The 14837-nt window shown below is 38.2% G+C and overlaps 1 long non-coding RNA gene across 1 annotated transcript; it reads left to right on the forward strand.

Moving 5' to 3' along the window:
- Positions 1-3845: 3845 nt before the first annotated feature.
- Positions 3846-14135, forward strand: LOC136830546 (uncharacterized). Its single transcript, XR_010850653.1, has 2 exons — positions 3846-3901; positions 10532-14135. It is a non-coding gene; the product is annotated as an uncharacterized lncRNA (long non-coding RNA).
- The last annotated feature ends 702 nt before the right edge of the window (positions 14136-14837 follow it).

Raw genomic sequence — 14837 nt, forward strand, 5'->3', positions numbered from 1 at the left:
GTGGTTTTTCGGGCTTTTCCAGCCCAGAAACGCATTCTAGATTGCTTAGAAAAGGTGAAGCTCTTTCTAGGGAGATGGACCTGTTCGGCGAGGGAGTGGATGAGTCTGCTGGGGACCCTCTCCTCGATCGAACAATTTGTCTCCTGGGAAGACTACATCTACGTCCACTTCAGTTCCATCTGTCAAGCTATTGGAAAAGAGGCCAAGATCTGGAGACGTGGATTCCGATCCTCTGGGAATCAAAAACATTTGAGTTGGTGGAACGACCCCAAAAACTTCAAGAGGCCTTTCGAACTTCAACAAAAGAACCCCGACCTAGTGTTGTATTCAGACGCATCGGACATGGGATGGGGTGCAACGCTGGGGAAGGGCGAGATCTCAGGTCTATGGGAAAACCATCAGAAGAAATGGCATATAAATGTCAAGGAACTGGTGGCCATTCATCTTGCACTAGTCCACTTTCAGGAGAAGGTCCAGAACAAGATTGTACAGGTCAACGCAGACAACACCACAGCGTTGGCCTACATCAGGAAACAGGGTGGCACTCGTTCGTTTTCCCTTTACGAGGCAGCCAAAGATCTCCTGCTGTGGGCAGAAACGAACAACTTAACTCTGATCACCCGCTTCATAGAGAGGAGAGAAGAACGTCAGAGCGGATCTTCTCAGCAGAGGAAGACAGGTTCTCACGACAGAATGGACCTTACATCACGATGTGTGCAACAGGCTTTGGAATCTGTGGGGAGAACCGTCAATAGACCTCTCTTTGCGACACAGAGAACGAAGAGGTTACCAGTCTACTGCTCTCCAGTCCCAGACCAGGAAGCAGTGGCAGTGGACGCCTTCCTCATGAATTGGGAGGGACTAGACATGTACGCTTTTCCTCCATTCAAGATCCTAGACAGAGTCATGAAGAAGTTCAGAGAGTCGAACGACGCCCGCATGACCCTGATAGCTCCATTTTGGCCCATGAGACCATGGATCACGGAGGTGATGGAGTGGCTAGTAGACACCCCCAGATCGTTACCTTGTCGAGAACGATCTACTCAGACAGCCACATATAGAGAGATACCATCAAAATCTCCTCGCTCTCAACCTAACTGCCTTTCGACTATCGAAAAACTGGCAAGAGCGAAGGGTTTTTCAAGGGAAGCTGCAAGAGCCATCGCGAGCGAGGAGAACGTCCACACTCAAGGTGTACCAATCAAAGTGGGACGTATTCAGAGAATGGTGCAGGAAAAACAACATTTCCTCTTCCAGTACCTCTCTAACTCAACTGGCAGATTTTCTTCTGCATTTGAAAACCCAAGGAAACCTAGCAGTATCTACCATCAAGGGATACCGCAGCATGCTTGTCTTCCGTCTTCCGACACAGAAATATTGACGTGTCGGGAGACAAGGACCTCACGGATCTCATAAGGTCCTTTGAGACAGTTAAGAGGAAGGACAACCCAGGACCCCTCTTGGAATTTGGACGTAGTCCTAAAATTTTTAACCTCGAATAGGTTTGAACCTCTTGACAAGGCTTCATGGAAGGATCTCACTAAGAAGACCCTTTTCCTGGTCGCTTTGGCTACAGCCAAGAGGGTAGGAGAACTACAAGCCTTTAGCAAGAAAGTAGGCTTCAATGGGGAAAATGCAGTCTGCTCACTTCAACTTGGTTTTCTCGCTAAAAACGAAAACCCTTCTCAACCATGGCCCAGATCTTTTCCATACCAGGGCTGTCTCATTTAGTAGGACAGGAAAAAGAGAGAGGCCTTTGTCCAGTTAGGCCCTAAAATTTTATCTACAAAGGACCAGAAACATGAGAGGTCAGACAGATCACCTCTGGTGCTCAGTGAAGAAACCTTCGTTACCCTTATCAAAGAATGCACTGGCGTTCTTTTTCATCAAGGACTTAATAAGAGAAGCTCACCAAGAATGTGACGAGAAAAGCTTTCCAATCCTCAAAGTCAAAGCGCACGAGGTAAGAGCTGTGGCAACTTCGATGGCTTATAGACACAACAGGTCTATGAAATCGATTTTGGAAGCGACTTTTGGCGAAGCAAATCTATCTTCGCAGATTGTTACCTGAAAGAAGTACAGACCCAATATGAGGATTGCTGTTCCCTGGGTCCGTACGTTGCCTCCGCAATCCCATAAACCAGTACCCTTTTTTCCTGGAGAGGGTACTACTGCCTCTACCCTATAACCTTTTTTTTTTGATTTTAGTGGGTCAGGTGGTCAGCTCTTTGTCCAATGCCAGGATAGCAAGGGTGGTGGTCACCCCCATATTATACCCTTTTTTTTGTTTTTATTTGAACTCACAGGTTGTTCTGTTGGTTTGTTGCAACCTTCCACAGTCTGGGGTTGCAAGTCTAAGTTAGGTTTTATGGAGTGTGTTTTTAGTGATTTTAGTGGGGTCAGGTGGTCAGCTCTTTGTCCATGGCTATGCCAGGATAGCAAGGGTGGTGGTCTAGTCTAGTCATGTTAAGGTTGAGGACCGTGTGACAGCCCCATAGAGACTTTCTACAGCCCCTGGATGGGTCAAAGGTGGTCAATCTCTCAAGGAATGCAGGCTAATGAGGCAGGATAATTATGAAGCCAGCTTCCTTCAGGTAAGAACCAGAATGTTTACAGCTACATACTACCAGAGTTATATATAATTTAATTCTAATTTTTAGTGTTTAGTAATTATACGAAGGACCTAACAGCAGATTTATTTGTTTGTACACCTGACCTCCAATCGGTTGTGAATTTTGGTTCTCTAACCCACCACCAATGGTGTCAATTAAGCTATATATATAACTACCAGGAAGTTAGATATTTAAAAATGGTATTTTCATTATAAAATAAGTTTTAAATATATAAAAATACCTGGTTTTATAATAAAATAAAGTTACATATATAAAAGGTCCCTCCCTCCTCCCCTCTGAGAACAGGGGCATGGAAAATCTGAGGACAATTGGGAATGGTTCTAATTACCTGGTCAGAGGGCGCTGAGGTATGGCCACCTGACCATCTATCGAACATTGCAGAGTATTTTGAATTTCAAATTTAAATGCAGATCAGGGATAAAGCTATATATATGTAACTACCAGGTAAGTATCTACCAAGGTAAACTTATTTTATATAAAACTTTTTTTATTATAAAAAGTCATATTTTTTTATATTGCACAATAGATCTGCAGAAATCTTTTCTGCTTGTGGGGCTTGAAGTACCATAATTATAATAATGGTTTATTTTATTTTTATCAGCATTGTTTTTAGGATAGAAGAGAGACTAGCCTTGTCAGGCAACTCTTCTAGGAGAAGACACTCCAAAATCAAACCAGTGGGTAGAAGGGACTCTTCAGCTTTGATAGGCAACCCCTCTAAGAGGTTACTCAGAATTCAAACCTTGTTCTCCAACCTTGGACTGTGCCATACCCATTGTACTGTGGCCTTCCATGGTCTTGAGTTTGAGTTCCCTCGCCTGAGGTTACAGTCAGGCATTTATCCTATTTTTCCTTCACTTTGCCTTTTTTTTTTTTTTTTACAGGCTGATGAGAGCAAAAGTTGCTTGGTGGATTATCAGGGAAGTGCCATCATCTTTACCTGATCCTTTCCTATTGAGCATTTTATCTCTAAATCCATCCTGACTGTCCTCCCCCATTTGTTGTGGCAAACCTGGTGGATTTCATTTGCCCTTTTTTTTCGAGGACAAAAGACACATTTATTTATACTTCCAACAGAATTTTTGGACGTGGAAATTCTGTTGTTGTTGATGGTATTGTTTTTTGTTCTGTTGAATTTTACAATGTTACTGTTGTTATAAGTCTATTTATTAGTTTCAATACAGATTTTATGATGTTAATTTTAATTCTTTCAGGAGACGACCTTTCGGGAGATGTGGAGCTGAACCCTGGGCCTATTACTCATTACAGTAAGATAAATTGCAAAGTATTTTACTCAAATATTCGAGACTTAAGGTCAAATTTTCTTGATATCCAGAGTCATGCCCATAACTACATTTTGATGCTTTTATCTGAGACTCTTGTAAGTAGTAACAAGTCAAAGGTTGAGTTTTTAGTCCCAGGGTTCTGATGGCCTTGGCTTTATCATTGTAGCATCCCACATGTGCAAGGTGTGGCTGTATACACCAAGTCTGGACAACCTATTTATTGTCAGAAAAATTTGGAGTGTAATTGCCATGAAGTTCTTTATTTATTTTAAAATTTTCAGTAAGTTCTACAATGTTTACGTAGTTCTGTTCTCTGCAATCCAGATATCATCAATTCATATATGACTGTCTATGGGAAAGGATCAGTTTGGCTCAGTCACAGGATTCAAAATTTTTATTTGTGGAGACTGTAATGCAAAGCACAGTGAGTTGCTAAATTCAAGTTCCACAGATCAACATGGCCAGTCTGCTCTTGAGTTCTGTGTATCCTCCAATTTTGTCCAGCTAATTGAGGAACCCACACACATTTCTGGTAATAGATTAGACCTCATATTCACAGATGTTCCAGCTATTGTGAAGTCCAAGGTCTGTGAATATACCGGCACTTCTGATCATTGCACCACTGAGATAGATATATCTCAATCAGTATATTCCTAATGCCACTATTGGAAAAATTGTCAGGCTAAAATCCAGAGTCAATTGGGATTGCATTATTGAATCTTTTCAGGCACTTAATATTTCAGATGCTATATTAGATCCTGATCCCAAGAAGAAGTTAAATGAAATGCTGATGGCTATTTTAACAAGGTATATCCCTAGAAAGGTCATCAAATTTAGGACAGATGACCAGCCAGGGTTTGATGATACATGTAGATGAGCCTACCATGACAAACGGACCAAATTCAATGCATAGAGACAAAATCATTCGAAAATTAACCATTTTTGTTGAGTCTCGCCATGCTGCGAATAAAACCTGCCATACAGCCGAGAGAAATTACAATAATTCCTTGAAGAGGAAACTTGAAGGAATTACCATGACAAATTCTACCAAATTTTTATGCATGGAGACAAAATCAAGCTTAAAATTAACCATTTTTGTTGAGACTCGCCATGCTGCAGACTAGAACCTACATACAGCCAAGATCCTGAAGATTGAAATGAAAAACTTATTTTTAAGGCACTATATAATGTATGTGTAATCTAAAGGATTGTTAGCCAAGAGTCAATATGCATATAGGAAGCAGTTAGGTATCTGACTTGACAGGCCATTTGCATAGAACCTTGAGATTTTGAGTGCAGATTCAGGTAGTTTATCTTTGCAAATGAAATAAAGAATCTTGGAGTAATCTAAATGTTTTAGGTTGACCCAGGATTTCCTTATAGTAGGCAAAGCAAGTTGCTGTGGATGGGACAAGTGAACCAGGACCTATTTTGTCTGGAGTTCCATAAGGCAATCTTCTTGGTTCATTGTTATTTTTACTACAGGACAATTGTTGGCCTGGAAAACAAGATTGTTCAGTATGCTGATGATTACAAAGTCTCCACTTATGAAAATGAACTGCCCTCAGCTATCAACTGGGACTTCAGGAAATGGAGTAATCAGTGGGGTTTCATGTTGAACTCAAGTAAAACAAAAACACTATTGATTAGCAGATCTCGTTCAGATTTCTCTCCCCATCCTCCCCTTCAGGTGGATGGAACTTTGCTGAATGAGTCTGAAACTTTAACTATTCTAGGTGTATATTTTGCCTGACATCTAACTTTTGAGAAACATCTAATGAAAGTTTCAGCAAATGCTGCACTAAAGTTAGGTATTGTTCGTAAGGTCTCACATATTTATGACAGTTTAAAATCAGTTCAACCTGTTTTAAGTTCGTTTTGATTTCATTGACTATTTGTGCCATTGTACACAAGGCAGTAACCAGATTTGATTATTAAATGAAACTCCAGCTTTCCTTAACAATTTATTTTGTACTGCAGTGACCAAAAAGAATGTCAGAATCTTAAAACTAATGACAAAAAACTTTAACCTAATTAATTACCTTAAACAGCTTTAGTAAACATGATTACAATCTCAAACACTTTTGGTTCAAAATAAATCACAAGACACTAAGTTCTGATAATCTCCAGTTGAGAGAAAATTAATGGGAAAGTAAAGATAATTGAGCCTGAGTTTGGCAGATTTTATGACCAAAGTCAAAGCAATGTTTGAAACTAAAGGGACCAATTAACTGGGTGGATATGTTTTAGGTTGACTCAGGATTTCCTTACAGGTAGGCAGCAGCAGCACCTTGCTGTGGACAGGGCCTTTAGTGAACCAGGACCTATTTTGTCTGGAGTTCCACAAGTAGTCTTCTTGGTTCATTGTTATTTTTAGTGTATACAAGTGATATGGTTGTTGGCCTGGAAAACAAGATTGTTCAGTATGCCAATGATGAACAGTCAAGCCTCCACTTATGAAAAATGGAGCTGCCCTCAGCTTCAACTGGGACTTGGACCAGATCAGGGAATGGAGTAATCAGTGGGGTATGAGGCTGAACTCCAGTAAAACAAAAACACTATTGATTAGCAGATCTTGTACAGATTTCTCACCCCGTCCTCCCAAACAGGTGGATGGAACTTAAAAATGAGTCTGATTAATTTTAACAATTCATAGGTGTATATTTTGACTGACATCTAACATTGAGAAACATCTAATGAAAGTTTCAAAAATGCTGCAAATAAAAAAAGGTATTGTTCAGCAAAAACTTAATATTTATGACAGTGATAAAATCAGTGCAACCTGTTTTAAGCTCATTTGTGCTTACCTTCACTAGAATACTGTTCTCCGGTGTGGATGTCTGCTTCTGCCAGAGATTTATCTCTTAGAATGGTTTGTGGTGGTAGGTTTCTGTTTCCTATAGTAGCAGTCATGACTTGGACCATCGATGGATGGTCTCTTGTTTGTTACTTCTCCATAAGCTGTATTTCAACAGAGATCTTCCACACCCACATTTGATCCCTGCTCCCCTTTACTTGCCGAGAGCAACCCGATTTGCTGATCAGCACCACCAATATGCAGTAAATGTGCCTCGCTGTCGAACTTCTCAGTTCCAGAGGTCCTTTATTCCTCACACCATTGGACTGTGGAACAACCTCCCAGAGGATGCCGTGCAATTGGAACTTAATAGGTTCAAGCAAAGATGCAATTCATTACTACCCTAATACTATTCTCCTTGCATTTTAATAGATTTTTCTCTTTAAGTAAGTAGGATCTCTTCTTTCTGTATTTCCCTCTACCTTGTCTTACTTCTTCCTAATGAACACCATATTCTTTGGAAGCTTGAATTTCAAGCCTATTGCCCCTGTGGGCTTGTTCCATAGGAATAAGTTTCATCTTCTGAATAATAATAATTAAGAGGCACAAATTCAGTTTTGTTCCTGATCAAGTTGCATTTTCACCTGGGTGGAAGGAAGGAATACAGTATTTCCGTTTTTCTCACTTGTGCCACAAACTGTAGCAGATCAGCTGAAGCAGAAGGATCAACTTATGTCTTTGGAATGGATTTTGCATCCACAAGTCGGCAAGGGTCGATGGGAGTTCTAGATCTCTTTGCCACAAGATTCTACTTTTTTCTGCCAGTTCAGGCTCCAAAAGCTCGGGAAGTAGATACATGCTGTTGGACTGGTTTTATCTGGACCTCTAAACTTTCCCTCTTTGGCTATGATTCAAAGGTTTCATACAAATTCTGGCTAACAGCAAATTTGCACATAACCTTGGTGACTCATGCATAGGTGCCATGCAGGAAATGGTTCCAAATTTTCTGTCTCAGCTGATAGAATTCCTGTGACCATAACCACTAAGGATAGATCTTCTCATGCTCCCTGGATGCATGAGGTTTCACCAGAACCTTCCTTGCTGCAGCTGACCATGTGGATACTCGTGATTGTCTACAGTATTGTGAATAAGAGGTTTTCCCAAGGAGTGGAGAAGAGCAATCATTAATTTTAGAAGCAATCAACTAATGCACTGTACAAGAGACTGTGGTCAGTCTTTAGAGCTTGGTGCTTTTCCAAGAGGATTTCCGGGACAGATACCTCTGTAATAACCAAATGAAGTTCTTTACTAATTTGCACTACACTAAAGGTTTGTCTGTTCATGCTATTAAAGGGTGTTGCTTCACATTAGCATCCGTATTAAGACATTCTGGTTTGGATCTTTCTGTTAACCTGGACATTAAGGAAGCCTTTATTTTCTTAAATCTAGATTTCTTAATGTCCGATTAAACGTAATGTAATGCTAATGTATTTAAGTATTCCTCTATTTAAACCCTTAAACTCAACCTTCCTTAAAAACTTAATGATTAAGACTGGTTTTTACTGTCAGTGAACTCCAGGATTTCTCCTTCAGTGTGGGCTTTACTTCCCAAGGAACAGTCCTTCCTTTTTGCCCTACTTCAGGGCAAAGAATGAATATTAGGTCTTGGGCTCTTTCTCGTTTTCTAAAGGCAAAGGACTAGGGACCTCAGACAGCTTTCTAAATTGGATTGACCTATGGCAAAAATTGCCATGACCTCTCTGTTTGAGAACCTGGTCAAGGAAGCACACACTAATCTAGACCCCTCTTTCTTACCACTCCTGAAGGTAAGCTTCGCTAGGTGAGAGCAGTGGCAGCTATCTTCAATTTCGAACCGTGAGTGTTGTCAATGTAGCCCAGTGAAGATGTAACTCCATATTTGCCTCTCACTATTTTCAAGATGTTGAGATTCGGTACAAATCATGCAGAGCACTGTTGTCCCTTGTATGACAGGAGTTCGACTCCTGAATGATTATGGTAGATATACTCTAGCCTTTCCTATTTACATAGGAAATTTTTTCGGTAGTAAGAAGGTGCCATTTTGAGATAGGTAAGAGTCTTCATTCATTTACTGTCTTTGCTCTGCTGGCCTAGGCACAAGGCCTTTTGTTCCACTTTGAGAGTGGTATCCCTTGCAAGGAGCCTCCAGCATCTTTCAGAGGTCCTTGTAGCCTAATGAATTATTCCTCTCTTGGCAACATTATTAGCGGATGGATCCTAATCATTAGGTAGAAGTGCCTTATTCCTGGTGGAATTTTGTTGTATCCTCGGTGCTTTTAATTATTAGTCCTCACACCTTTTACCCTCCTCCTCTTCAGTGTGCAAACCAGCTGTCATAATACAGAGGTGAGATTCATTTCAGAAACAGAAATTTTTATAATAAAATTTATTTTTTAAATACCTGTGTTATATATCATCCCCAACCTCCCCACTCGTGGATGGAGAAGAAACAATGATAAAAAAAGAGGCTTGAATCACCCAAAGGGATGGGTTACAAGACAGTTCAAACTAAGTGAGCCTATCAATTTTTTTTTTATTTTCACACTCCATCATTCTCCCGCTTGATGCAGAAATTACAACTTTCATAACAGAGAAGTATGTATTTGAAAAATTAATTTTATTATAAAGATTTCTGTATCTGATTATCATAATAATAGCTTTACCTAAGTTTTTAATTGGGGTAGACTGATTTGCAAATGTTAAATTGAATCAGATGTATAAAAGGTAACAGAAATTTTGTTTAAATGTACTATTCGAAGCCAGGTTATTTGATGACTAGATAGGGAAGCCATGGTTCTAAGGCAGACAACCTTTATTCATTCAAAAGTGTTGGCTATGTGGTCGCCAAGTGGCAAAATTATAGCCATCTTGAGATAACCCAGGATATACAGTCATTTAATTAAGCTTTACAGGCATAAATGTAGTGCAGTGATTTAATCAAAATGTCTTCAGTACATTTGTAATTGAATTTGCTGTTAAACATCAACCTCCACTAATGCACATAAAAAGCAATTGGCTCATTGCATAATTAAACATTTCCATGCCTCTAATTAACCACAGGTGCAGATTGCTGCTATTTTCAGTTTCCTATTCTGCAGTTCTGTTTTATAAGTTGTTTTTTCTTCTTGAAAGGTATCTAAAGTGATTTTAAGCCATTATGCTTGGCCAATAAGAAATAAGAAATTATTCTCTTTTCCCATGACAAATTCTTGTTGGTATTTTGAGAGGAACAACCTCAAGTGTTGAAAACTGTTGAGGTACTGCATGGCACATTTGCTTCATCCTTCAGCAGATGATCACTTACAAACACTGGAATGAGTGAATTGTTTTGGAATAGTTTAATAACTGGATTTCTGCTTCTGCCTTCCAATTTGTTTATTTACTTGCTTTGCCAAGCAAGAGTGTCTTATTTCTTGTGAGGTGTTGATATGATGCACTGGCCTACACTGTGTTTCTCTTATTCAGGTTTCCGAAAAGGGCTGAATGGTCTTGATGCTGTTTATGTTAAAAGTTGTAGGCACAGTACCCATCATTTTATGTATTTATCATTGCCCATTGTATATATAATCATCTGTTCTTTGATTTGGCTTTAATCAAAATTGTTCTCTTGCTTTATGTCTAGATATGGACATTTATTCTTTGCAAATTTGTGATAAATTTAATGGTCTTGTCTTTTTTTTCATGTAAATGGTTTCCTATTGTGAATAATGTTAAAAAAATTCAATTGAATGCACAAAATGTGTGACAGTTTTGAAATACCTTTTTCTTTATTACAGTTTGTTTGAGCAAGGCAGTCACCATCTGTGAAGATCCACGAGGGAGGACAAACATGTTCAAGATGAAGTTTTTTTTTTTTTTTTTAGAGAGAGAGAAATCCAGTCAGAAATTAACGGAAACTTAGTTCATTTTTGCGCTCTTGAAAAAGTTTCAAATCTGCAAGCTGTGTTTTGTCCCTCATTCAAGCTTGGAATCTGACATATCTTTACTGATTCTTCAACTCCCAACCAACATTTGTGAAAGAAGTTGGGCCAAATCTTCATTTTCCGTTAATCCTGTTATTAAATTTTGAATGAGTTGCAACATGTTAAGTGAAATCTTGTATGAAAATGGAAACCAACACTTTGTGCGAGCTGTAGGAGTTGATGTCACCCCAGTGGTTTGGTTAAACTGTTTATTAACAATACTAAACATTGAAGCCTTTGGTTTAATTCTGTTAGTGTAGAAGTTGAAGATTATCTGCGTAAGTTTTATACTGAATAATGTTGAATTTAGTTTAATTATAAGAAGTCAATTTTTTTTTATTGATTTACATACTAATAATATTGAATGAATCTATATGCTGCTTATGCCTGGCATTGACATATAAACTTTATTCAGTAATTGTGCAAAGTGTCATTATGTTGATATTTTGATAATTTCTTTTCTTAACAAATCATATTTGTGGTTTCTTCAGCCTCACGGTTTGTAAAAAGGTAGTGTGCACCTTGACTAAGTGTTCAAGTGATTAGTTCAGTCCTTTATAAGAAACTTGATGGTTTAAACATTTAAATTTTTTATATTTTTAAGTTTGGTTTACCAACATATCTGTATTTTACTAACCTTCTGGCCTCCTTCATTTCCTTGGCAGATCAGAAGTAGTCATTTGCTAAGTATAAACTTTGTATTTACCCAGTATTTACTTGTCTTTCCACTGTTACCAAGCTGTCTTGAGAATAACTGACTTTGAGTTTTCTTTGTTCCACAGAGTTGTGTAATAATTGTTGTTCTTATGCAATTGCTTGAGTAAGGAAGTTTGTTCATGTGGATGATAAATTAAGAGCCTTCAACTTTACCCTGCTTTGTGTGTGTGTGGTTGGTAAGTTTCTTTTCCACTAATTTCACTCTGGGTTACCAGTAGGAGGCTAATAATTGTGATTGCTTGATCCTTTTTTTTTTTCAAGTTGGAGATCTGGTCAGAGTAAGGGTTTAGTTTTTGAGGCTCAATTCTGGCCATCCAACAGGCCTCTTATTTGGTTGTTAAGATTTATTTTTCAAGTAGCTCTGTTATGTCATCACTTGCTGTGATGCCTTTAGTTTCTTGAGTGTTGGTACTTTTGCAACTTTAATCTCTGAAACAACTTGATAGCTTGAATGCTGTGCTTTCAAAAGTTTTAGCCTACTAGCCAAATACAGTTTTCTCTCTTGCTTGCAGAGATGTTGCATATGTATGCCTAGTTCACATCAGTACCAAGACTGTGGGTGGTAGGTTAGGTCTGGCCTAGTTTACTGGATCCTGCAGGGTGCTCGTTGAAACCAGTGTTCGAGAGAAAGCCTGGACTAATGATGGCTGATTCCACAGTGTAAATTCCAAGGCGGCCTAGGATGCATTTGAGGTGATACCTGCATGCAAGTTAATCATCTGGATTCCATCGAGTGTAGCCTATGTAATGACTTGCACTAGTCCTGAACATCCAAAACAAAGTCCAAGGCAGACTTTTCATTGGGTATTATCCTTCAGTCAAGTTAACAAATATTTAGTACATCAGGCAGTGACTGGTTGTACCTGGCTAGAAGTAAGGGAACCTACTTATACGCAATCCCATTTGGAAAAATGTGATTCATGTAGCAATAGATGAAGACCCTTTTTACCATTTTTTACTACTTGTTGTCATGCAAATAAACTACCACAAGACAGTTGCCCTGTTGTGCAGTTTCATATGGAATGTAAGCCCCTTTTTGCTCACTATCTTATTCGTGTGAACAGCCCTTGTATGTGCCTTTTAATGTTTTGTAATTTCATTGTTATTCTAAACTTGCTTCTCTTTCAGTACTTTGTTAAAGATTTGTGCCTTTAGGTTATATATGTGATTTCAGTTTCCTTGGCTAAATTTAATTCTCCTCGTTTTTCTCATTTGCTTCAATGGTCTGGTTAAACTCTGTTTATATTGAAAATAACAATTCACAAAGTTCCTTTAGTTGTGGTTTTCAAATCCCTTTTGAGGGTTGTTCATTCTTTAGTTACTTTGTTTTCTGCAATGGTAACTTTTTTTTAGCATTCATTTTCATTTAGACCCACATCCAATGAATGCTTTATAGCATTCATTTGTCCGTGTTTGTCTGTCCACAGATGACTAGTGTTTCCTGGGGATTTTACTCATGGTATTGTGTTTGATGTTTGTTGCTTTGCTTGTAAGATGGATGCATTTTGACGTTGGCACTAGGTCATTATGCCAGTTTTTAGGTATCGTGTTTTTAGATTTTTGTTCTTCATACATATATATTTTTTTGCCTAGATGCCATATATATATATAAGTAATATAAAACTTATTTTACCTCTTGACATTTCATCACAGTTGAAACTTAAAACGCTGCAGTAAAAAAACAGCACTTGCCAAGTCACCAATTTTCCTTGGAAAATTTGGTTTGTTGAAATTTACTTTCCCCTATTGTCAGGTTTATTATTCTTTCCTGTTACATAGTTTTACTTTGCTGTTGAATGGCCTTCAAAAATGATATTGTTAAGTGGATACTGTTTGCAGTATGCCTTCTGCAGTCTATAAAAGTTAGGGCTAAAGGCTCTTGGCACTTTGGTCCTTAGCTGTGTTGCTTTCTGGTTTTGCTCTACATCCAAGTCATTTGGTCTCTTCCTAACTAGCCATCTTAGTTTCTTTAACTATTTTACCTCGTTTAAGAACAAAATTGGAGTTCTTACTCCATCGAAGAGGTAAACTCTACGGATATATGCTACATTAAAGAAGAAAATGTGGGAGTTTTTGCTGAGAAGCAAAAATTTGTAAGTTTTATTTAATGAGATCCAGTAACACTTCAACACAATGTTCCCCAATTTAGCGGTCTCCTGGACGTATTAGCTCCGTTTTTATGATTATTTTTTGCTGTGCTCCCATTTTGGGTACTACATTTTTAGATAAATCTCTTGAATTGAATGTTCAGTGTGAAGTACAGATTAGGTTAGGAAAGATATGGGATTGCTGTTAACTGTAAGATACCTAGAAAGTGTTCAAGTGCGGGCTATATAATATATGGTCTTTTAGCAGACGTTATTACTTATTAGAAAGCCCGACCCCCAAAGCAATGTTTGTAGATTTTACTCCTGCAATTAAACAGAATTCAAGTTTTGTTCTTCAGTAATGTAAAAACAGTGGGGGAGGGGATTTTTATGCTACAGTGAAGTAAATATCATGTTTTGTTTTTCAATGAGGTAAAATAGGTGAAGAAACTAAGACAGCTTCTCTAAAAATATTCGGTTGGTATGAGTGTCCAGAAGTGTAACTCAAACAATTAACAACGGGCAAAACGTGTGGTTCTCATTTGATGTCCTGTTCCACCTTTTGTTTCCGAGTCCCCTTTTGGTTTGGCTAGGTCAGGCCATGGGTGTCATATCCAGTACCACAAACCATTAAAACTTCCACAAACTTGTGGAAGAAAATTGCAAAAATCATAGCATGTGTATGCAATCCTTCTACTACTGATGATTGTTACTCATGATTTATGTGGTTTCAGAAGTTTGATAACTGTAAACTCTAAGTGACAGTTTCCTTGTTCTGAGAAGAATCCATGAGAAGCCATAACATGCACAAATACCGTTACATTCTCTGTAAATGTTGATAAGAAATTGCTCAAAAGACACCCGTATTATGAAGTCTCGCTTTAACTGCAATAACTTTTTGGTTCTCTCTCTCCATTAAAATCAGCTTCATTAGCATAAATATTAACATCCCTGAACCTAATGTAATATGATATAGTACTATAATTTGTTGTTACACCCATCTGTGCAAAACATAAATTGCTGTCTTCAATTAAATTGTCATTTAGCTGATGATGTTATTAAGTAGTACACTAAATTTTCTCAAGATCGTAGTTAACTGCGAAAAAATAAGTGCATTTTGTTTAAGAAAAACTTTATAACCACCCACTTGAAGGTTCTTTATTAGAATCTCAGTACAGTACTTTAATTGCCATAACTACTTTCAGTGCATTGCTGTCAGTTAATTTCATGTGAAAAACCAACATTATCTTCTCAGTAATTTGCTTCCTTTGTAGATAAACTTCAAGTTTTACTTTGCACAACAATTTGTACTTGTT

The sequence above is a fragment of the Macrobrachium rosenbergii genome, chromosome 47 (assembly GCF_040412425.1).
Source record: "Macrobrachium rosenbergii isolate ZJJX-2024 chromosome 47, ASM4041242v1, whole genome shotgun sequence".
In the NCBI taxonomy this organism is placed as follows: domain Eukaryota; kingdom Metazoa; phylum Arthropoda; class Malacostraca; order Decapoda; family Palaemonidae; genus Macrobrachium; species Macrobrachium rosenbergii.